Genomic DNA, 25,780 nt, shown 5'->3' with positions numbered 1-25,780 from the left:
TTTTTTTAGATTTTTTTTTTTTCCTCTTAGGGCTGCATCTGCGGCATATGGAAGTTCCCAGGCTGGGAGGTCGAATCAGAGCAATGGGGGATCTCAGCCATGTCTGCCACCTAAGCCCGGGTCACCTAAGCCCAGGTCACAGCAGTGGCAGATCCTCAATCCATGAAGTGAGGCGTGAGGCCAGAGATCAAAACCACATCCTCATGTATATTAGTTGTGTTCCTAACCTGCTGAGCCATGATTGGAACTCCTGTAGACTTGATGGCCATTCTGACTGGTGTGAAGTGGTACCTCACTGCAGTTTTTGATTTGCATTTCTCTAATAATTAGTGATTTTGAGTATCTTTTCATGTGCCTACTGGCCATTCATGTGCCTTCTTTGGAGAAATGTCTTTTTAGGAGTACCTGTTGTGGTACAGCAGAAACCAATCTGACTATGAACCATGAGGTTGTGGGTTTGATCCCTGGCTTTGCGTTCACTCAGTGGGTTTGCCATGAGCTATGGTGTAGACGTGGCTCAAATATGGCATTTCTATGGCATAGGCCAGCAGCTGTAGCTCTGATTAGACCCTAGCTTGGGAACCTCCATATGCCCCGGGTGTGGCCCTAAAAAGCAAAAAAAAAAAAAAAAACTTTTTAGGTCTTCTGCCTATTTTTCAATTAGGTGTATTTTTCGATTAGGTGGTTTGCATTTTTGTTGAGTTATGAGTTTTTGTTTATTTTTGAAATTAAACCCTTGTCAGTTGTATTGCTTATAGCTATTTTCTCCCATTCTGTAGGTCATATTTTTAACATTTATTTATATATTTTTTTCATTTTTTGGCCACCCTGTGTCATATGGAAGTTCCTGGACCAGGGATCAGATCTAAGCCTCAGTTACAACCTACACTGCAGTAACAACAGATCCTCTTATCCACTGTGCTGGGATGGGAACGGAACCTGGATCTGGCACTGCAGAGGTGCTACCAAACCCATTACACCACAGTGGGAACTCCCTCTTTTGTCAAAGATTAATTGACTGTAGTTTCCTGGATTTATTTAGGGGCTCTCTGCTCTGTTCCCATGATCTGTATGTCTGTTTTTGTACCAATATCACACTGTTCTAATAACTGTTGCTTTGTAATACCATGTATAAGTCTGGGAGTTATGTGTCTGGGAGTTATGTGTCCTGCTTTGTTTTTTTTCCCCCCTCCGGATTTCTTTGGCAATTCTGGGTCTCTTATGGCATATAAAATTTTGGTTTGTTCTGGTTTGTTCTAGCTCTGGCAAAAATGTCATGTGTAATTTGATAGAGATTGCATTAAGTCTGTAGATTGCTTGGGCAGTATGGCTATTTTAACAATTCTTCCAGTCCAGGAGCATGGAAATATCTTTCCTTTTCTTTGAGTCCACCTTAAAATTTCCTTGATTAATGTTTCATAGTTCTCAGGATATCTCAGGATACAAGCCTTTCAGCTCCTTGGTCAGGTTTCCCAGTCCTCCCCACAGCCTACTCCTCCAATCTGACAATGCCACATCTGTTTTCCAGTCCATGAGTTTCTTTCCTGTGTAAAGGTTCATGGGTGTCATTTGTCACAGTCCAGGGGAAGGGGTTTCCCATGGTATTGGAGTTTAGCTTTTGGACACATTTCATTTAGTATGAGAGTTTTTCTTACCATCTATGGCTGCCAACAGCATTTTCTTTGCCTTTTTTTGGGGGGGGGGAGCTGAGCACTATTCCTTTGGATATATGGACATTTTCTTCCTAATTCCAATCATCTGTCCATCAACATAGAATGTGTTTCCATGTGTTGCTATGGTGAAAAGTGCTAAATTACCATAGTGGGGCATTTAAATTTTGAAAAGAACATTTTCAGGGTATATGCCCAAGAGTGAACTTCCTGGGTCATTCAGTCTTACTATGTTTATGTTTTAGATTATCTAGTTCCTGTGCTAGTCATTGTACAAAATTACCTACACATACTCATTGTAGGAGGGCACCTTTTGTTTCCACATCCAGTCCAGGATTTTTTAATTGAAGACATACTAATTATGGCTATCAGAGAGGGGTGAGGGGGTACCTCAGCTTCCTTTTGATTTGCAATTCACTCTTCTTTGTGTGTGTCTTTTTTTTTTTTCCTAGGGCTGTACCCGTGGCATATAGAGGTTCCCAGGCTAGGGGTCTAATTGGAGCTGTAGCCACTAGCCTATACCAGAGCCACAGCAACACAAGATCTGAGCCATGTCTGTGCCCCACACCTTCATGGCAATGCCGGATACTTAACCCACTGAGTGAGGCCAAGGATTGAACTCATGGTTCCCAGTCAGATTCATTAACCACTGAGCCATGACGGGAACTCCTACAATTCACTCTTAATGAGCAATGGTGTTCATTTTCCCAGTGCGTGTTGCACTCTGTATATCTGGTTTTGGGAAAGGTCTATTCACATCTTCTCTGCATTTTTCAATTGTGTTGTTGGTTTTTTGTTTTGCTGTTGGGTGGCATCAGTGGTTGAGCTGTTTATTTTGGAAGGCTAACCTGACCTGGGTATTGGGATGCAGAAGCATAAACGCTGATATTTTGGAGAGCTGCTGTGCCAATCGCTGGGCATTGTTTCTCACAAGGTCTCATGAAATGCTGTTCTTGTCTTCTATGTGAGCCTCCTCTCTTCTTTCTATCCACCAGAGATGGAGCCATGATCTAAAGCCAGGCAGGGCATTTAAGGTTGGTAGAGGCATTTAAGGTTGGTAGATTAATTGAGGTTGGTAGATTGATTGACATAAACCCAGCTCTCACTGCAATCCCTTCAGGTACCCTTGGTCAGATATTTCCCCTATTCACTGGGCGGGGTTTGGTAACCAGTGTAGCTTGAAATGCATCCATGTGCGGTCAGTAAATTTGGAGAAAATGAATCAGAGATAGAGAAGGGGAAAAAAAAGAAGTGAGGCCAGACTTAAAGAAGGAAGGAACCACAGGTGGAAAATTAAGAAAAAAAAATCAGTTGTTCCATGCCTACACACATATCTTCATAAATACATAAATGCAGGGTTATATAAAAAGGAAGAAGACTGCCATGTCATGATGGGTACTGAATGGAGTGTTTAAACTTCGAGGCATGGTGTAGGTTGGCCTCAGGGCTCTGAAAGTCTTTGAGAGTGAAATAACCCCCTTTCAAAGGCACTTCTTGGTATTTCATGAAAGTGGGGGAAGGAGACCTAACCCACATCTTTCCCCACACCAGTGCAGCCCCAGAGAGTGTGGAGGCAGAGAAGGAAAGCCTGAGAACGGCTTTCTGAGCAGCTGTCCACATGAGGGCACTAGAGTACCTTCTGGCCCCCAGGTGCAGCTCCAAGTCTCTGACAAGTTAGAGCTCCAAGGCTCTAAAAGTGCAGGCTCAGCATTGGGGCTGATGGTGTCTTGAGGGGATCCCACAGCAAATACCCAGAGGATTATTGGTTGTTCCCTGGACACCAGGGACGCTATCTACTCCCAGAAGGCTCATGTGAGGCAGTGGGCACAGATGTCCCTTGAGCATTTGGAGGTGGGTGGTAGCCAGGTTGGGTGGCAGTGTGCTGAGAATGGTTGAAGCATTCACTGAGTTTCAACCTGCCTTGTGTTCCTCAGGCAGCAGCGAAGACCCACACAGCATCAGTGTGGTTTGTGAGCTGGGCATTTCCAAGCTCTTGACCTTCTGCCTTTTAGGTAGGTGGAGAAAGAGGGTCTTCAGCGGCATGAGTGTGGGCAGCTGGCTAATCCTTGTGCACTTTTCACTCAAGGGGCTGAGGGAAATTTAAATGCCCCACTATGTTCATGCAGCACTATGCAGCACTATTCATCATAGCAATACATGGAAACACATTCAGTGTCCGTGGACAGATGATTGGAATTAGGAAGAGGATGTCCATATACATGTGGGAACAGTACTCAGCCAAAAAAAAGTGGGCAAATAAAATGCCATTGGCAGCTACATAGATAAGATAAACTCTAATACTAAACGAAATAGGTCCAAAAGGGAAAGACAAATACCATTGAAACCCCTTCCCTCTGGACTCTGACCAATGACACCAATAAACCTTTCTACAGGAAAGATACGCATGGACTGGAAAACATTTTGGGTTGACAGATTAGAGGTGAAGGCTTTGGGGGGAACTGGGATTTCGAGGGTCATACATCCAAACTGTTGCCCATGCAGAGGTTAAGAATGGAGATCCTGCTGTTTAGCACAGGAACCTATATTAGTCACCCTTTTTTTGGAAGCAAAAGGAGAATAATGTGAGAAAAGGTGTATATGTATATCTATGTATGACTGGATCGCTTTGTCAAAGTGAAATTGAAGCCCACAATTTAGGGATAATCACAAATAATAAATGATTAAAAAAACCAACAATATTAGCAGCTCAGGGTTCATCAAAGAAGGTGTCAGGGTCAAGACTGCTGCCTCACTGGAAAAGAGACAGGCACATTGACTCCGTTGAACCTATCCATTTCCCTTAGCTTTCTACAACAGTAAATATATCTGTGTATATATTTGTGTATATATGAAGAAATGTGTATGTATTCACTGTTTTAAATATCTATTTGTATTTTTCAATTTATTGGGTGCCCCCTGCATCTTTGGGATGATGTCTGGCCAAAATTTGATCTGCAACCACAGCTCTTGCCACAGCCAAGCAGTGACACAGAGAGACCCTTAACCAGGCATCCATGAGGGAACTCCCAACCAGCATGCTGGATGATACCAATCAGCCCAGCTAAATTCATCAATCCTGGTATCGGTGAGTCCTCCATACCCTGGTGCCGCACTGAAAAGTGAGGCTTATCTCGAAAGGCAAGACAAAAATTTCCCTCAGCCCCTTGTGTGAAAAAAAGCACAGGGATTAACCAAATGCTCACACTTATGCTACTGATGTCCCCCCCTTTATTCATCAGCACCACCCTCTTTCTCCACCTACCTAATGGCCAGAAGGTCAGGGGCTTGGAAATAGACTGCTCACAATACCACACTGATGCTGTGTGTGTCTGGGCTCCTGCCTGAGGAGCACAAGGCATGCCAAAACCCCATGAAAGGCCTCAAGCATTTTCAGCACACTGCCACAGAACCAGGCTACCCCTCCACCTCCAAATGCTCAACACTGCCTCAGATGAGCCTTCTGGGAGCAGATAGAGTCCCTGGTGTCCAGGGAACAACCAATAATCCTCTGGGTGTTTGCTGTGGGATCCCCTCAAGACACCATCAGCCCCAATGCTGAGCCTGCACTTTTAGAGCCTTGGAGCTCTAATCTGTTAGAGCCTTAGAGCTGCACCTGGGGCAGGAAGGTACTCTGGCACCCTCACATGGACATCTCTAAAAGTCACTCTCAGGCTTTCCTCCTCTCCCTGGCTCAGCAGTCCCGGGCCAAGATGCAGGTCAGGTCTCCTTTGCCTGGTTTCATGAAACATCAAGAAGTGCATTTTGATGTGGGCTATTTCACTCTCAAAGGGTTTCAGAGCCCTGAGGCCAACCTATGCCATGCCACACTGTTTAAACTGTCAGCTCTGGACCCATCATGGCATGCCAGCCTTCTTCCACTTATATATATAACCCTGCAATTATGTATTTATAAAAATAGCTGTGTGGGTATTATGGTACGATGGATTTTTTCTTAATTTTCCACTTAGGATTCCTTCCTTAAGTTGGGCCTCATTTCTTTTTCTTCTTTCTCTTTTATTCTCATTCTCTCAATTTATTGAACCCCCACCCCCAGCATGTGCCTGAGTGGTTTGACCATCGATGTTTCTCAAGCCACAGTGCTGACCAAACCCACCCCAGGGACAAAGGAGAATCACTAACCCAGTGTGCTGGGAGGGGTATCAGGGAGAGCTCTCTTTATATCCATCAATCTACCAGCCTTAAATGTCCAACTTGGCTTTGGGTCATGCCTCCATATCGGGTGCATAGAAAAAAAGAGAAGAGGCACATATGGAAAGAAAAGGATGGAGTTTCCTGAGACCTCGTGAGAGACAATGCCCAGTGATTGGCACAGCTGCTCCCCAAAATATTACCGTTTATGCTTCTGCCACACACACAGAGGCACTGTATCCAGATCCCAATACCTAGGTCAGGCTAGCCTTCCAGAATAAACAGCTCAACCACTGATGCCACCCAACTGAAAAATGCAGAAAAGACCTGAATATACCTTTCCCTAGACCAGATATGTAGAGGACAACACACACCAAGAAAAGGAACACCATCTCGCTCATTAAGAGTGAATTGCAAATCAAAACGAAGCCGAGGTACCCTACCCACCCTCTCTGAATGGCCATCATTAGTATGTCTAAAATTTTTTTTAAAATCCTTGACTGGATGTGGAAAGGAAGGCACCCCCCTACAGTGTGGGTTGTAGGTAAATTTGTACAACTACTGAGGAGCACAGCGTAGGGTATGACAGAATGACCCAGCAATCCTACTCTTGGGCATATATCCTGAAAATGTTCTTTCAAAAAGTTAAATGCCCTCCTATGGTCCTGCAGCACTATTCACCCTAGCAACACATGGAAACAACATTCACTGTCCATGGACAGATAATTGGATTAGGAAGATGTCCATATGTCTCCAATGGAACAGGAATCAGCCGAAAAAGAAAAAGCCACTGTCAGCCACATAGAAAGTAGGAAAACACTCATGCCAAATGAAATATGTCCACAAGAGCAATACAAAAACCAGGGGAAACCCCTTCCCTCTGGACTCTGGCAAATGACACCAATGAACCTTTAGACAGGGAAGAAACACATGGACTAGAAAAGAGATTTGGAGTTGCCAGCTTGGAGGGGGAGGCTGTGGGGAGGCCTGGGACTTGGAGGGTCATACATCCAAATAATGGCCCATGGAGGGGGTAAGCAGAGAGATCCTGCTCTTTAGCACAGGGGCCTATATCTAGTCACTCCTTTTTTTGGAAGCTAAAGAAAAGTTGTAGGTATACCCATGTACAATTTTATATCACTTTGTCATTAAAGTGATTTGAGCCCCATAAATCAACAATAATCCCAAATGATAAAATGAACTCAATACTGTTAGCGGCTCAGTGTTCATCAGAGAATGTGTCATGGTGGAGATTGTAGCCTCTTGGGAAAAGAGACAGGCACACTGACTCCATTGAACCTGGCAAGATTTCCTAGCCTAGCAACATCAGACCAGAGAAAATTACATAGTGTGTAACTTTTTAATATACACTGTGCTCAGGAAATGAATCCACTCCTACCTATGCTGGACTTCTCCAGGCTTGCACTGAAATATGTGTGTTTATATAAAGAAATATTTATATATGTGTGTTCACTGACTTCATCAAAATTCAGCTCATTGTTTTAAACATCAGTTTGTATTTTTCAATTTATTGGGTGTCCCCTGCAACAATGGGATGATGTCTGGCCAAAGATGATCTGCCAGCACAGCTCTGGCCCCACCCACTGCAGTGACACAGAGACTCTTAAGCCAGGCAGCCACGAGGGAACTCCCTGACAGCTTGTTGGATGATACCCATCAACCCAGCATAATTCATCAATCCTGGTATTGGTCAGGACGCCATAACCTGGCACCACACTGAAAAGTGAGGCTCATCTCAAAAGGCAAGACAAAAATTTCCCTCTGCCCCTTGAGCAAAAAAAGCACAGGGGACTAGCCAAGTGCCACACTCATGCCACCGACATCCCCCCCCTTTGTCTTTCTCCACCTACCTAAAGGCTAGAAGGTCAGGGGCTTGGAAATGGCCAGCTCACAATACCATACAAATGCTGTGTGTGTCTGGGCTCCTGCATCATGAGGAACACAAGGCAGGTCAAAACCCTATGAAGGCCTCAAGCATTCTCAGCACACTGCAACCCAACCAGCCCCCTCCAAATGCTCAGGGGACACCTGTGCCTACTGCCTGACATGGGCCTTCTTGGAGCAGAGTCCCTGGTGTCCAGGAAACAACTAATAATCCTCTGGGTGTTGGCTGTGGGGATCCCCGCAAGACACCCTCAGCCCCACAGCTGAGCTTGCACTTTTTAGACCTTTGAGCTCTAACCCCTTAGAGCCTTGGAACTGCACCTGGGGCAGGAAGGTACTCTGGCACCCTCGTGTGGACAGCTGCTCTAAAAGCCACTCTCAGGCTCAGCAGTCGCCAGGGTGCACTGGGGGCAGGGCAGATGCAGGTTAGGCCTCTTTCCTCTGCTTTCATGAAATACCAACAAGTTCATTTCGAAGTGGGGTATTTCACTATCAAAAGCTTTGCGAGACCTCAGGCCAACCTACACCATGCCTCGCTTTTAAAACCCTCGGCTCCCTACCCCATCATGGCATCCCAGCATTCTTCCTTTTTATATAACCCTCCACTTAAGTATATGAAGGTAGATGTATAGGTATGGAACGATTGATTTTTTTTTTTTTTAGACCTGGGATGCCTGCCTTAAGTCTGGCATCGTTCCTTTCTTTTTCCGTTTCTCATTCCTTCTAAATTTATTGACCCCACGTGGGGCATGTGTGAGTGGTTTAACCCATCAATTTTCAAGCCACAGTGGTTTGCATACCCACACAAATGACAAAGGCAGATCTTTGACACATGGTAACAACGGGAGGGATCTGAGAGAGGGCTTTCTTTATCCTTCGGCCTTAAATGCCAGACCTGAATTTACCTCATGTCTCCATATCAGGTGGATAGAACAAAGAGGCTCACACGGAAAAAAAAAAAAGAATGGCATTTCATAAGACCCCCATGGGAGGCAAGTGCCCATTGATCGCCACAGCTCCTCTCCAAACCATCACCGTTTTTGCTCCTGCCACTCAAAACGTGTAGGCACTTTATCCAGATCTCAACACCCAGGCCAGGCTAGCCTTCCAACACAAACAGTTCAATCACCAAGTCCACCCAACAGCATAACAAAACCAACAATTGGAAAACGGGGAAAAGACCTGAATAGCCCTTTCCCTGAACCACATATCCAGAGGGCAACACGCACCGGGGACATGAACACCACCACTCATCAAGAGTGAATTGCAAATCAGGAGTTCCCGTCGTGGCGCAGTGGTTAACGAATCCGACTAGGAACCATGAGGTTGCGGGTTCGGTCCCTGCCCTTGCTCAGTGGGTTGACGATCCAGCGTTGCCGTGAGCTGTGGTGTAGGTTGCAGACGCGGCTCGGATCCCGCGTTGCTGTGGCTCTGGCGTAGGCTGGTGGCTACAGCTCCGATTCGACCCCTAGCCTGGGAACCTCCATATGCCGCGGAAGCGGCCCAAGAAATAGCAACAGCAACAACAAAAGACAAAAAAAAAAAAAAGTGAATTGCAAATCAAAGTGAAGCTGAGGTGCACTCCCAGCCCTCTCTGGCCATGATTAGGACCGTCTTTATTTTTAGAGAAAACAGTTCTACTGTTCTGTGAACAGGAAAATAAACTGTGCCGCACATCACAGACAACACACTAAAGACGGTGTAAGGGTAGAAAGCGACATCACCCCCTACACAGCAGAGTCCATCACACGCAAATCCTCCTCATAAAGCGCCAACTTCTCTTCTTGTGAGAGCCCCATCTGTTGTAGTTTACTCTAACAGTGCCTGGTAATTGTGTAATGATTAAGAGCAGCTACTTGCCTTTATCCAAAGGAATCCTGGGAGCTCCTGCCGGACTCAGTTGTAGGAACAGGACTAGAATCCAAGAGGACATGGGTTCCATTCTTGAACTCCATCGGTGGGTTAAGTACCCTGTGTTGCTCTGAGCTACAGTCTAAATCGCAGATGCGTCTTACCTGGGAAACCCCTAGCCTGGGATCTTCCATATGCCACACAGAAAGAATGACACATACCACACACCACCCCTCAAGGAATCTTAGAACTTGTCCACCTCTGCTTGGCTGGAAAGAGAGGAACCTGATGCCGCAATCAGATCAACATCTTCCTTGATGTTTTCTTTTTTGAACTCTCGGTTATGAGTAAAGAAACTTTCACCTATTGAGGAATGGGGTCGACCTAAACAGGCTAGAGAAATTGAGGCCGACCCAGCAATTTTCCGGGAAGAAAAACGGCGGCGCCGGCGAGGACGCACAGATAATGGCAGCTTCCTGGGTCTAAAGCACAGCCCCCATTTCCGAACTCCAGAGCCTTGGAGGCAGAGACAGCCAGGACCCCCATGATGCTGGAGCTGCTGGGGTGTCATCCCCACTGTCTCCCCGTAGTTCCCGGGGCCCGACCTCAAGATCTGAACTTCAGGAAAACTGTAAAGGCACCCCTGCTGACGCGTTTCTGGGCTTACCCACCAGGCCTAACTTCTACCTCTAGTGCTGGGACACCCTCTCCCGCTTCCCTGCGGCGCCCAGAAAGGCTCTGGTGGGTGCTGGTCGACCATTCCGCAGCGCTGACCACCTCCCCCGCAAACCTCCAGGTACAATCTCCGGAGAGAGCACGAGGCCTACTCGCCCTGCAGACCGGGAAGATCTCGCCAGCGCTGCCGGCTTGCCGGAACTCTTCCTCCCACATCTCGTCCGAATCACGTCCTTTGCTAAGATCTCCGGAGCTCCGGAGAGAAGTGAGGCTGTAAAGTGGTCGCAAGACAACAGCAGGGAGGTGAGCAGTATGGATGATTCTGGACCCGCAAGGGCGCACCGAAGGCCGTCTAGATGCCTGACCTCACCCAGGCCCACCTCTGAGCATGACCCCAGGTCACAAACTTTCAGCCTCCAACTATAGTGCACGTGTTTTGGCTCCTGCTCAATAGGGGACATCGCTACCTAGTTGTTCCTTGCCACTGTGGTCATAAAAGCACAATATCCCATCCTCTCTGCTTCCTGACCCCTGCATGTGACAGGTTTTGTGTGGCATTCCCTGGCCTACCGTGCCTCTCATTTCCCCGGGGAACTTCAGTGGCATTAGCCTCCCCCTCCTCAGTCACCTCCATAAATTTCAATCCTCCACAAATAAGGCACATTTTTACACAACTGTGAAAGTGGCAAGAGGTTTAGCTTTTCAAAAGACATACCTACGTCTTGGATTTCCCGTCGTGGCTAAGCAGAAACAAATCCGACTGGTATCCATGAGGACACAGATTCGATCCCCGGCCTCACCCAGTGGGCCAAGGACCCGGCAGTTGCCATGAGCTGTGGTGTAAGCCACAGACTCAGCCTCATATTCCCACTTGCTGTGGCTGTGGTATAGGTCGGCAGCCACAGCTCCAATTCAACCCCCAACCCGGGAACTTTTCTTTTTCCTGTCTTTTTAGGGCTGAACCCAGGGCACATGGAGGATCCCAGGCTAGGGGTTGATTCAGAGCTTCAGCTGCCAGCCTACACAACAGCCACAGCAATGCCAGATCCAAGCCTCATCTGCGACCAACACCACAACTCATGGCACCACCAGATCGTCAACCCACTGATCAATGCCAAGGACCGAACCCACATCCTCATGGATCCTAGTCCAGGTCGTTAACCACTGAGCCACGATGGGAACTCCCCAGCCTGGGAACTTCCACATGAGGTGAGGATGTCTTTAAATAAAAACTCCTGGACTGGGTGTGGAAATGAAGGTGCCCTCCTACAGTGTGTGCGTTTAGGTAAATTTGTACAATGATAAAGGAACACAGGAACTAGGTCATCCGAAACATAGTAAGACCGAATGACTCCACAATCCCACTTTTGGGCATATGTCCTAAAAACATTCTTTTCAAAAAGTGAAATGCCCTGCCATGTTTGTGCAGCACTCTTCACAACAGCAACACATGGAAACATTTGATGTCCATGGACAGAAGATTGGATTAGGAAGAGGATGTTCACATACACAATAGAAGCATACTCAGCCATAAAACAGAGTGAAGAAATAGACATATCCTTAATTTTTGTAGGAATAAATATGTATATATACAGTTTGTATATATATGTATTCATTGACTTCTTTATCAATTAAGAACATTGTTTAAGTATCTGTTTGTATGTATAAATTTATGGGGTGCACTCTACGATATTGATCTGCTAATGCTGCTCTTGCCACAGCTACAGCAGTGACAAAGAGAGACTCTTAGGCGAGGCAGCCAGGAGGGAATTCCCTGACAGCTTGCTGGATGATACCAATGAACCCAGCATAATTCATCAATCTTGGTTTCAGGCAGGCTACCATACCCTGGCGCCGACCTGAAAAGTGAGGCTCATCTCGAAAGGCAAGACAGAAATTTCCCTCAGCCCCTTGAGCGAAAAAAACCACAGGGATTAGACAACTTTCCACACTAATGCCACTGAAGTCCCCCATTTATGCATCAGAACCACCCTTTCTCCACCTACCTAAACGCCAAAAGGTCAGAGGCTTGAAAATGGCCAGCTCACGATAGAAAACCGATGCTTTGTGAGTTTCAGATCCTGCCTCTGAATAACACTAGGCAGGCCAAACCCAGTGACAGCATCAAGCATTCTAAAGACACTGCCCCCCAACCAGGCTACCCATCCACCTCCAAATGCTCAAAGGATACCTGTGCCCACTGCCTGACATGAGCCTTCTGGGAGCAGAGAGACCCTGGTGCCCAGGAAACCACTGATAAACCTCTGGGTGCTTGCTGTGGGTTCCGCTCTAGACACCATCATCCCCAACGCTGAGTCTGCACCTTTAGAGCCCTGGAGATCTAATCTGATAGAGCCTCAGAGCTGCACCTGGAGCCAGGAGGTACTCTGGCGCCCTCGTGTGGACATCTGCTCTAAAAGTCACTCCCAGGCTTTCCTCTCTCTGACTCAGCAGTCCCTAGGGCTGCACTGGTGGGGGGCATAGGCCGGTTAGGTCTCCTTCCCCCGCTTTCATGAAATACCAGGTAGGGCCCTTCCAACTGGGCTATTTCACTCTCAAAGGCTTTCAGAGCCCTGAGTCCAGTGTAGGCCATGCCTCGCTCTTTAAACCCTCAGCTCCCTACCCCATCATGTCACGCCAGCCTTATTCCTTTATTGTAGAACCCTGAACTTATGTATTTATGAAGATACGTGTGTATGGATGGAATGATTGATTTTACTTATTTTTCCAACTGGGATGCCTTCCTTTGTAATGTCAGGCCTCGTTTCTTTCTTTGGTTATGTTTTTTTTTTTTTCTTCTTTTCTTTCTCTCTTAATTTCTAAATTTATTGACCCCACCTGGAACATGTGTAAGTGGTTTGTCCATCAATGAATTTCAAACCACAGTGTTTACCAATCCCCCCCCCATCCCCCGACAAAGGCAAATCTTTGACCCAAGTTGCCAGGAGGGATCTCAGTGAGACATTGCTTTTTATCAATCAATCTACCAGCCTTAAATGCCTGAACTGGCTTTAGATCATGTCTCCATATCAGGTGCACTGAAAGAATAGAAGAGGCTCATGTGGAAAAAAAAGGATGGAGTTTCTTTAGACATTGGAGAGACAATGCCAGCTATTGGCAGAGCTGCTCTCCAAAATCTCAGAGTTTATGCTCCTGCCATGCACAATGTGCAGGCAGTATATCCGGATCCCAATACCCAGGTCAGGCTAGCCTTCCAAAATAAACAGCTCAACCACCGAGACCACACAACAGCATAACAAAACAAACAACCCAATTGAAAAATGGGGAAAAGACCTGAATAGCCCTTTCTGCGAACCAGATATACAGAGGGCAACAAGCACCCGGAAAATGAACACCATCACTCTTTAAGAGCAAATTGCAAATCAAATGAACCTGAGGTACCCCCTCACCCCTCTCTGAACGGCCATAATTAGGTCATCTTCAAATAAAACCTCCTGGACTGGGTGTGGAAATGAAGGCGCCCTCCTACAGTGTGTGTGTGTAGGTAAATTTGTACAACGACTAAGGAGCACAGGAACTAGGTCATCTGAAACATAAACATAGTATGACCGAATGACCCAGCAATCCCACTCTTGGGCATATGTCCTGAAAATGTTCTTTTCAAAAAGTGAAATGCCCCGCCATGTTTGTGCAGCACTCTTCACAATAGCAACACATTTAAACGCATTCGATGTCCATGGACAGAAGGTTGGATTAGGAAGAGGATGTCCATATACACAGTGGAAGAGTACTCAGCCATAAAACCGAGCAAAGATAGTGCCATTGGCAGCCAAAGATATACGAAAAACTCTCATACTAAACATAATATATCCAAAAAGGAAAGACAAACCCCATTGGAAACACCTTCAATCTGGAATCTGGCAAAGGACACCAATGAACCTTTAGACAGGAAAGAATCTCATGGACTGGAAAAGAGATTTTGGGTTGCCAGATTGGAGGGGGAGGCTGTGGGTTGGACTGGGATTTGGAGGGTAATACATCCAAATAATGGCCCATGGAGGGGGTAAGCATAGAGTTCCTCCGGTTTAGCACAGGGACCTATATCTAGTCATTCTTTTGGAAGCAAATAGAGGATAATATGAGAAAAGGTATATGTATATACCTGTAGAAATGGATCAGCTTTGTTGCTAAAGTGAAATTGAGCCACATGAATCAGCGATAATCGCAAATAATAAATGATTTTTAAAAACCCAAACATTACAAGCTGCTCAGGATTCACCAGAGAAGGTGTCAGGTTGGAGACTGATGCTTCTCGGGAAAAGAGACAGGCAGACTGACACCGCTGAACCTCTTAGGAATTCCTGGCCTAGCGACATTGGACCAGACCAAATTACCTAGCATGTATGAATTTATTTCTATAAAAACATTTTTATTTATTATTTTACTTCCGCATTTATTTTCCTGCATCCATGTATGACATACAGATATACACTACCTGGCAATGAATCCACTCCTATGCTGGGCTTCCCCAGGCTCTGCCACCCGAGATATTGGGTCAGGAGAGTCTTTATGATTGCTTTACAGAAAATTTTCCTTAGCTTTTGTAGGAATACATTTTTATATATGTATTCATTGCATTCTTAATCAAAGAGCTCTTTATTTTAAATATCCATTTGTATTTATTAATTTATTGGCTACCCCCTGCGACATTGGGATGATGTCTGGCCAAAGTCTGATCTGCCAACGCCACTCTTGCCATAGCCACAGCAGTAACAGAGACTCTTAAGTCAGGCAGCCATGAAGGAACTCCCTGACAGCTTGCTGGATGAGACCAATCAACCCAGCTTAATTCATCAATGCTGGTTTCGGGCAGTCCTGCATACCCTGGCGCCGACCTGAAAAGGGAGACTCATCTCCAACGGCAAGAAAAAATTTCCCTCAGCCCCTTTCGCGAAAAAAGTCAGGGATTAGCCAACTGCCCACACGAATGCCACAGAAGTCCCCCTTTATTCATCAGCACCACCCTCTTTCTCCACCTACCTAAAGGCCAAAAGGTCAGGGGCTTAGAAATGGCCAGCTAACGATGCAACACTGATGCTATATGATTTTCAGCTCCTGCCTCTGAGGAACACAAGGCATGGCAAAACCCAGTGCGTGCTTCAAACATTCTAAATACTCTGCCGCCCAACCAGGTTACCCATCCCCATCCAAATGCTCAAGGGACATCAGTGCCCACTGCCTGACATGAGCCTTCTGGGAGCAGAGAGTCCCTAGCTTCCAGGAAACAACCGATAAATATTTGGGTGCTTGCTGTGGGATCCGCTCAAGACACGCTGAGTCCCAACGCTGAGCCTGTACTTCTAGAGCCTTGGAGCTCTAACTTGTAGAGCTTTGCAGCGGCACCTGGCGCCAGAAGGTACTCTGGCGCCCTCGTGTGGACATCAGCTCTAAATGCCATTCTCAGGCTTTCCTCCTCTTTTCTGGCTCAGCAGTCCTGGGGCTGCACTGGCAGGGGGGAGGGACCAGATGCGGGTTAGGACTCCTTCCCCACTTTCAGGAAATACCAAGAAGTGCCTTTTGAAGTGGGCTATTTCACTCTCAACGACTTTCAGAGCCCTGAGGCCATCCTACAACATGTGTCACTGTTTAAACCCTCAGCTCACTACCCATCATGGCATACCAGGCTTCTTCCGTTTTTAGATAAACCTGCGCTTATGTATTTATGAAGATAGGTGTGTAGGCATATATAGATATAGATATAGATATAGATATAGATATAGATACTGTTGGGCTTACATCCAGAAAATGTTCTTTTCAAATAGTGAAATGCCCCACTATGTTCCTGCAGCACTATTCACCATAGTAACATATGGAAACACATTCGATGTCCATGGACAGAAGATTGGATTAGGAAGAGAATGTCCATATACGCAATGGAAGAGTACTCAGCCATAAAACAGAGCGAAGATAGTGCCATTGGCAGCCAAAGAGTTGGTTATAAATACGAAGTATGTCCAAAGGGAAAGACAAATCCCATTGGAAACCCTTCAGCCTATAATCTGACAAAGGACACCAAAGAACCTTGAGACAGGAAAGAATCTCAGGGACTGGAAAACAGTTTTTGGGTTGCCAGATTGGAGGGAGAAGCTGTGGGTAGGCCTGGGATTTAGAGGGTAATACATCCAAACTCTAGCCCTTGAAGAAGGTAAGCACAGAGATCCTGTAGTTTAGCAAGGGGACCTATATCTCATCATTCATTTTGGAAGTAAGTGGGGGATAACGTGAGAAAACATATATGTATGTACATGTAGGAATGGATCGCTTTGTTGCTAAAGTGAAATTGAACCCCATGAATTAGTGATAATTGCAAATAATAAATGATTTCCAAAAAAAACCCAAACAATACTGGGGGCTCAGGGTTCACTAGAGAGGTTGTCAGGTTCTAGACTGCTGCCTCTTGGGAGAAGAGACAGGCACACTGACACGGTTGAAGCTTTCAGGATTGCCTACCCTAGTGAAATGGGCCCAGACCAAATTATATAGCGCGTGTTATTTCTATAAAAACATTTTTATTCATTTATTCTTTTACTTCCCCATTTATTTTCCTGCACCCATGTGTGGCATGCAGATACACACTACCTGGGAGATGAATACACTCCTAAGCTGGGCATCCCCAGGCTTGTACTTAAAACCCTCTGCCACACGATATATTGGGTAAGGGGAGCCTTTATGATTGATTTAACAAACAATTTCCTTTGTTTATTTAAGAATAAATATATATATTTACATTTATATATGTATGTATGTATTCATTGCCTTCTTTATGAATTAAGCTCATTTTTTAAAATATCTGTTCATATTTATCATTATATTGGGTGCCCCTGTGGCATTGGGATGATGTCTGGCCAAAGTCTGATCTGCCAACACAGTTCTTGCCACAGCCACAACAGTGACAAAGAGAGACTTTTTTTAAATTAATTTTTATTTATTTTTTTATTACTCAATGAATTTATTACATTTATAAAGAGAGACTCTTAAGCCAGGCAGCCACTTGGAAACTCCCTGACAACTTGCTGGATAAGCCCAATCAACCCAGCGTAATTAATCAATCCTGGTTTCAGGCAGGACTCCATAACCTGGCATCGACCTGAAAAGTGAGGCTCCTCTCGAAAGGCAAGAAAGAAATTTCCCAGAGCCATTTGAGCAAAATAAGCACAGGCATTATCCAACAGCCAACACTAATGCCATTGATGTGCCCCATTTATTCATCATCACCACCCTCTTTCTCCACCTACCTAAAAGCCAGAAAGTCAGGGGCTTGGATATGGCCAGATCAGGATACAACACTGATGCTGTGTGGGTCTCGGCTCCTGCCTCTGAGGAACACAAGGCATGCCAAAACCCGGTGAATGCTTCAAGCATTCTCAGCACACTGCCACACAACCAGGCTACCCATCCACCTCCAAATGCTCAAGGGACACCTGTGCCCACTGCCTCACATGAGCCTTCTGGGAGCAGAGAGTCCCTGTCTCCCTGGAAACAACTGATAAACCTCTGGGTGCTTGCTGTGGGATCTGCTCATAACACCATCACCCCAAATGCTGAACCTGCATACTTAGAGCCTTGGATCTCTAACCCGTTAGAGCCTCAGAGCTGCACCTGGGGCAGGAAGGTACTCTGGCGCCCTCGTGTGGACATCTGCCCTAAAAGCCACGTTCAGACTTTCCTCCTCTCCCGGATTTTTTCACTCTTCAAAGGCTTTCAGAGCCCTGAGGCCAACCTGTGCAATGCTCGCTGTTTAAACCCTCAGCTCCCTACCCATCAAGGCATGCCAACCTTCTGCCTTTTTTATACAACACTGCACTTACGTATTTATGAAGATAGGTGTGTAGGTATGGAACAATGGATGTTTTTCTTAATTTTCCACCTGGGATTCCTTCCTCCGTTAAGTCTGGACTCATTATCTTTTTTTTTTTTTCTTCATCTTCTTCTCTTTCTCTCATTCCCTCATTCTTTCTAAATTTATTGACCTCACCTGGAGCATGTGTGAGTGGTTTGCCCATCGATGATTTTCAATCCACAGTGTTTACCAAACCCACCCCAGCGACAAAGGCAGATCTTTGACCCATGGTCCTGGGAGGGCTCTCAGTGAGAGCTTTCTTTATATCCATCAATCGACTGGCCTTAAATTACCGACCTGGCTTTAGGTCATGCCTCCATATCAGGTGCATAGAAAGAAGAGAAGAGGCTCATATGGAAAGAAAAGGATGGAGTTTCCTGAGACCTCTCGTGAGAGACAATGCCCAGCGATTGGCACGGCTGCTCCCCAAAATATCACCATTTATGTACCTGCCACACACAACACGAAGGAACTGTATCTGGGTCCCAATACTCAGGTCAGGATAGCCTTCCAAAATAAACAGCCCACCACTGATACCACCCAACAGCAAGACAAACCAACAACCCAATTGAAAAATGGGGAGAAGACCTGAATACACCTTTCCCTAAGCCAGATATAAAGAGGGCAACAGCAATGTGAAAAGGAACACCATCACTCATTAAGAGTAAACTGCAAATCAAAACAAAGCTGATTGGCCATCATTAGGATGTCTTCAAATAAAAAATCCTGGACCGGATGTGGGAATGAAGGTGCCCTCCTATAGTGAGGGTGTTTAGGTAAATTTGTACAACGATTAAGGAACCCAGGAAGTAGGTCATCCAAAACATAACCATAGTATGACCGAATGGCCCAGCAATCCCACTCTTGGGTATATATCTTGAAAATGTCCTTTTCAAAATGTTTTATGCCCCGCTATGGTCATGCAGCACTATTCACCCTAGCAACACATGGAAACACAGTCGCTGTCCAAGGACGAATGATTGGATTAGGAAGAGGATGTCCATATACACAAAAAAAGGGAGAAGAAGATCCCATTGGCAGCCACATAGATGGTAAGAAAAACTCTCAAACTAAACAAAATCTGTGCAAAAGGGTAAGACACATACCATGGGAATCCCCTTCCCCCTGCACTCTGACAAATGACACCAATGAGCCTTTCTACACGAAAGAAATGCATGCACTAGATGACAGATTTGGGGTTGCCAGGTTGGAGGGATAGGCTGTGGGGAGGACTGGGATTTGGAGAGTCATACATCCAAACTCTAGCCCGTGGAGAGGGTAAGCAGAGAAATCCTGCTGTTTGGCATTGGGACCTATATCTAGTCACTTTGGTGGAAGCAAAAGGAGGATAATGTGAGAAAAGGTGTATGTATATCTGTGTACAATTGGATCGCTTTGTCAATAAAGTGAAATTGAGACCCATGACTTAGCGATAATCGCAAATAAAAATCATGAAAAAAAACCAACAATATTAGTGGCTCAGGGTTCATCAGAGAAGGTGTCAGGGTCGAGACTGCTGCCTCTCAGGGAAAGAGACAGGCACACTGCCTCCGTTGAACCTGGAAAGAATTCCTAGCCTGGCGACATCAGACAGACCAAATTACCTAGCATGTATGAATTAATTTCTGTAAAAACATTTTTATCTTTTTTTTTCACTTCCTCAGTTCTTTTCCTGCACCCATGTGTGGCATGCAGATACAATCTGCCCGGGAAATGAATCCACTCCTATGCTGGGCCTCCCCAGGCTAGCACATAAAACCCTCTGCCACCCAAGATACGGGGTCAGAGGAGCCTTTAAGATTGCTAAACCTGTGCATTCCCTTAGCTTTCTGTAGGGATATATAGATGTATATATGAAGAAATATTTTTATTTATATGTGTTTGTATATATTCATTGACTTCTTTATCAATTCAGCAAATTGTTTTAAATATCTGTTTGTAGTTATCAATTTATTGGGTGCCCCCTGCGACATTGGGATGATGTCTGGCCAAAGTCTGATCTGCCAACGCCACTCTTGCCATAGCCACAGCAGTAACAGAGAGACTCTTAAGCCAGGCAGCCATGAGGGAACTCCCTGACAGCTTGCTGGGTGATACCAATCAACCCAGCTTAATTCATCAATCCTGGTTTCAGGCAGGCTGCATACCTTGGCGCCGACCTGAAAAGGGAGACTCATCTCCAACGGCAAGAAATAAATTTCCCTCAGCCCCTTGAGCGAAAAAAAACCACAGGGATTAGACAACTTTGCACACTAATGCCACTGAAGTCCCCCATTTATGCATCAGAACCACCTTCTTTCTCCACCTACCTAAACGCCAGAAGGTCAGGGGCTTGAAAATGGCCAGCTCACGATACAACAGCGATGCTGTGTAAGTCTCGGCTCCTGCCTCTGAGAAACACAATGAATGCCAAAACCCAGTAAATGCTTCAAGCCTTCTAAACACACTGCCCCCCAACCAGGCTAGCATTCACCTCCAAATGCTCAAGGGACACATGTGCCCACTGCCTGAAAGGAGCCTTCTTGGGGCAGAGTCCTTGGCGCCCAGGAAACAACCTATAATCCTCTGGGTGCTTACTGTGGGATCCGCTCAAGACACCATCAGCCCCCAACGCTGAGCCTGCACTTTAGAACCTTGAAACTCTCACCTGTTAGAGCTTCAGAGCTGCACCTGGAGCCAGAATGTACTCTGGCGCCCTCGTGTGGACATGTGCTAGAAGAGCCACTCTCAGTTTTTCCTCCTCTGTCTGACACAGCAGCCCCAGGTGCTGCACTGGCCACGGAGCCATATGCCGGTTAGGTCTCCTTCCCCCGCTTTCATGAAATACCAAGAAGTGCCCTTCCAAGTGGACTATTTCACTCTCAAAGGCTTTCAGAGCCCTGAGGCCAACGTAGGCCATGCCTTGCTTTTTAAACCCTCAGCTCTCAACCCATCATGACATGCCAGCCTTATTCCTTTATTATAGAAGACTGCACTTATGTATTTATGAAGATACGTGTGTAGTGATGGAATTATTGATTTTTTTTCTTGATTTTCCACCTGGGAGTCCTTCCTTTATAATGTCTGGCCTCGTTTCTTTCTTTGGTTTTATTTATTTTTTCTTCTCATTCTCTCTTTCCTTCTAAATTTATTGGCCCCACCTAGAGAGTGCATGAGTGGTTTGCCCATCGATATTTTTCAAGCCACAGTGTTTACCAAACCCACCCCAGAGACAAAGGCAGATCTTTGACCCGGGGTGCCAGGAGGGATCTCAGTGAGACATTGCTTTTTATCAATCAATCTACCAGCCTTAAATGCCTGAACTGGCTTTAGGTCATGTCTCCATAACAGGTGCATAGAAAGACAATAAGAGCCTCACGTGAAAAGAAAAGGATGGAGTATCTCGGGACCTCTTGAGAGACAATGCCCAACAACTGGCACAGCTGCTCTCCATAATCTCACACTATATGAACTTGCCATGCACAACGTGCAAGCAATGTGTCCAGATCCCAATACCCAGGTCAGGCTAGCCTTCCAAAATAAACAGCTCAACCACCGAGACCACCCAAAAACAAAGCAAACCCAACAACCCAATTGGAAAATGGGGAAAAGACCTGAGTAGCCCTTTCCCTGAAACAGATATCCAGAGGGCAACAAGAACCGGGGACATGAACAAAATCGCTCATTAAGAGTGAACTGAAAAAGCGAAGCTGAGGTACCCCCTCAGCCCTCTCTGAATGGCCATCATTTGTATGTCTTGAATTAAAAACTCCTGGACTGGGTGTGGAAATGTAGGTGCCCTCCTACAGTGTGGGTGTGTAGGTAAATTTGTACGACAACTAAAGAACACAGGAACTAGGTCATCTGAGACCACATAGTATGACCTATTGACCCAGCAATCCCACTCTTGGGCATATATCCTGAAAATATTCTTTTCAAAAAGTGAAATGCCCCGCACTGTTCATGCAGCCCTATTCACAATAGCAACACATGGAATCACATTTGATGTCCGTGGACAGATGATTGGATTAGGAAGAGGATGTCCACATACACAATGGAAGAGCACTCAGCCATAAAACAGAGTGAAGATAGTGCCATTGGCAGCCAAAGAGATGATTAGAAAAATGCTCATACTAAACGAAATATGTCCAAAAAGGAAAGACAATCAACACTGGAAACTCCTTTAATCTGGAATCTGACAAAGGACACCAATGATCCTTCAGACAGGAAAGAAATACATGGACAGGAAAACAGATTTGGGGTTGCCAGATTGGAGGGATAAGCTCTGGGCTGGACTGGGATTTGGAGGGTAATACATCCAAACTTGAGCCCATGGAGGGGTAAGCAAAGAGATCCTGCAGTTTAACACAGGGATCTATATCTAGTCATTTTTTTGGAAGCGAATGGAGGATAGTGTGAGAAAAAGTATCTGTATACACAGGTAGGAATGGATCGCTTTGTTGCAAAGTGAAATTGAGCCCTCTGAATTAGAGAAAATCACAAATAATAAATGATTAAAAAAAAAAAAACAAACATTACAAGTGGCTCAGGTCCTCCAAAGAAGGTATCATTGTTGAATCTGCTGCCTCTTGGGAAAAGAGAAAGGCACACTAACACCATTGAACCTGTCAAGGTTTCCTAGCCTAGCGACATCGGACCAGACCAAATTGCCTAGTGTGTATGATTTATTTCTATTAAAAATTTTTTAATTTATATTTTACTTCCGCAGTTATTTTCCTGCACCCTGTGTGGCATGCAGACACACACTGCCCATTAAATGAATTGGGGTTGTCCTATTCTGGACATCCCCAGGCTTGCAATTAAACCCTATGCCACCAGAGGTATTTGGTCAGGGGAGCATTTCTGATTGCTTTTCAGAAATATTTCCTTTGTTTTTTGTAGAAATATATATATATCCACATACACACATTTATATTCATATATATTTATGTATTCATTGACATCTTTATCAACAAAGCTCATTGTTTTAAATATCTGTTTGTATTTATCAATTTATTGCATACCCCCGGTGACACTGGGATGACATCTGGCCAAAGTTTGATCTGCCAATGCAATTCTTGCCACAGCCACAGCAGTGACACAGAGAGACTCTTAAGCCAGCCGACCAGGAGGGAACTCCCTGACAGCTTGCCGGATGATACCAATCAACGCAGCTTAATTCGTCAATCCTGGTTTTGGGCAGGCCTCCATACCCTGGCGCTTACCAGAAAAGTGAAGCTCATCTCCAACGGCAAGAAAGAAATTTCCCTCAGCCCTTTGAGCGAAAAAAGCACAGGCTAATACATCCAAACTCAAGCCCATGGAGAGGGTAAGCACAGAGATCCTGCAGTTTAACACAGGGATTTATATCTAGTCATTCTTTTTGGAAGCAAATGGAGGATAGTGTGAGAAAAGATACATGTATATACATGGAGGACTGGATCGCTTTGCCGCTAAAGTGAAATTGAGCCCCAAGAATCTGCAAGAATCTCAAATAATAAATGATTAAAAAAAATTACTATGCGTTCATGTTTCACCAGAGAAGGTGTCAGGGTCAAGACTGCTGCCTGTTGGAAAAGAGACAGACATACTGACACCACTGAATCTGTCAGATATCCTCGCCTAGCGACATCAGACCAGAGCAATTTACCTGGAATGTATGCATTTATTTCTACAAAAATATTTTTATTTATTTCTTTTGTAACTTCCCCAGTTATTTTCCTGCTCCCATGTGTGGCATGCAGATACACTCTGCCCAGGAGATGAATCTATTCCTATGCTGGATATCACCAGGCTCGCACTTAAAATCCTCTGTCACCCGAGATATTGGGTCAGGGAGCCTTTATGATTACTTCACCGAACCATTTCCTTAGTTTTTTGTATGAATAAATAAATATACATACATACACACAAATATTTATGTTTATATATATATGTGTATATTCATTGTCTTCTTTATCAGTTCAGCTCAAAATATAGAGACTGCTCAAGTGACACATTCCTGTAGGGGCAGAGGGTGAGGGCAAGGACACCAATGGCATTGATCTCATTATCTAGCTCCAATGCCTATTCTAGTGGACAGCGCAGATATGAGAGTTATACAAATGATCTGATAGAGAAATGATACAATAGATATAAAAATTTACTAACATTAGAGTGAATGGAGCAGTGCAAATGAAGCGACGGACAGAGGATTAATCTCTAAAATATATAAACACCTCCTGCAGCAGCTCAATACCAAAAAAACAAACAATCCCATCAAAAAATGGGCAGAAGATCTAAACAGACAGTTCTCCAGAGAAGACACAGAGATGGCCAAAAAACACATAAAAAGATGTTCAACATCGCTAAATATTAGAGAAACACAAATCAAAACTATTATGATGTACCAGCTTACATCAGCCAGAATGGCCATCATCAAAAAGTCTACAAAGAGGGAGTTCCCGTCGTGGCGCAGTGGTTAACGAATCCGACTAGGAACCATGAGGTTGCGGGTTCGGTCCCTGCCCTTGCTCAGTGGGTTAACGATCCGGCGTTGCCGTGAGCTGTGGTGTAGGTTGCAGACGCGGCTCGGATCCCACGTTGCTGGGGCTCTGGCGTAGGCCGGTGGCTGCAGCTCCGATTGGACCCCTAGCCTGGGAACCTCCATATGCCGAGGGAGCGGCCCAAGAAATAGCAACAACAACAACAACAACAAAAAGACAAAAAGACAAAAAAAAAAAAAGTCTACAAACAGTAAATGCTGGAGAGAATGTATAGAAGAGGGAAACCTCTTACGCTGTTGGTGGGATTGTAAATTGGTGCAACCACTATGGAAAACAGTATGGAGCTTCCTCAGAAAACTAAAAATAGAACTACCATTTGATCCAGCAATCCCACTCCTGGGCATCTATCCAGAGAAAACCATGACTTGAAAAATACATGTACACCCCAAAGTTCATTGCAACACTGTATACAGTAGCCAAGACATGGAAGCAACCTAAATGTCCATTGATAGAGGAATGGATAAAGAAGATATGGTACATATACACAATGGAATATTACTCATCCATAAAAAAGAATTAAATAATGGCATTTGCAGCGATGTGGATGGACCTAGAAATTATCATGCTAAGTGAAGTTAGACAGACAGTGAGACATAAACATTATATGCTATCACTTATATGTGGAATCTAAAAAAAGGATACAATGAACTTATTTGCAGAACAGAAATACTTATGGTTACCAAAGGAGACAGGTTGGGAGGGTGGGGGAATGGGCTGGGGGTTTGTGATAGAAATGTAAAATTTGGTTGTGATGATCATTGTACAACTATAAATATAATAAAATTCATTGAACTAAGAAAATAAAATGTTAGGAGTTCCCATTGTGGCTCAGCAGAAACGAATCTGACTAGTATCCATGAGGACGCAGGTTCGTTTCCTGGCATCGCTCCATGGGTTAAGGCTCCAGCGTTGCCGTGAGCTATGGTGAAGGTCGCAGTCCTGGCTTGGATCTGCTGTTACTTTGGCTGTGGGGAGGCTGGTGGTTACAGCTCTGATTCTTCCCCTAGCCTGGGAACTTCCATATGCCAAAAGTGCAGCCCTAAAAAGACAAAAAAAATTTAAAAATAGATAAATAAATAAAATGCTACCCAGTGTGTATTGGGAGAGTGAGTTGAACAATATGACGTGTGGTAGAAATAATAGGT

At 45.1% G+C, this 25,780-nt stretch overlaps 1 long non-coding RNA gene across 3 annotated transcripts in view; it reads left to right on the top strand.

Moving 5' to 3' along the window:
- Positions 1 to 25,780, top strand: part of LOC106510655 (uncharacterized) — a 282,042-nt gene that overhangs the window by 23,103 nt on the left and 233,159 nt on the right. Inside the window, exons 6-8 of one of the 3 annotated variants that reach the window (XR_014807518.1) lie at positions 3,605 to 3,682; positions 4,635 to 4,703; positions 9,197 to 10,814. This is a non-coding gene — a long non-coding RNA (uncharacterized LOC106510655). Of the gene's footprint in view, positions 1 to 3,604; positions 3,683 to 4,634; positions 4,756 to 5,724; positions 7,327 to 9,196; positions 10,815 to 25,780 lie in introns of those variants that run through there. The other 2 variants (XR_002344976.2, XR_014807519.1) reach the window with 2 other exon arrangements.

The sequence above is a fragment of the Sus scrofa genome, chromosome 6 (assembly GCF_054392235.1).
Source record: "Sus scrofa isolate SSC_HxYL_T2T_F1_AM1 chromosome 6, Sscrofa_HxYL_maternal_Yorkshire_Landrace_v2.0, whole genome shotgun sequence".
Lineage (NCBI taxonomy): Eukaryota > Metazoa > Chordata > Mammalia > Artiodactyla > Suidae > Sus > Sus scrofa.
Note: the sequence above shows the minus strand (reverse complement) of the source record. Positions and strands in the feature narration are given on the sequence as shown.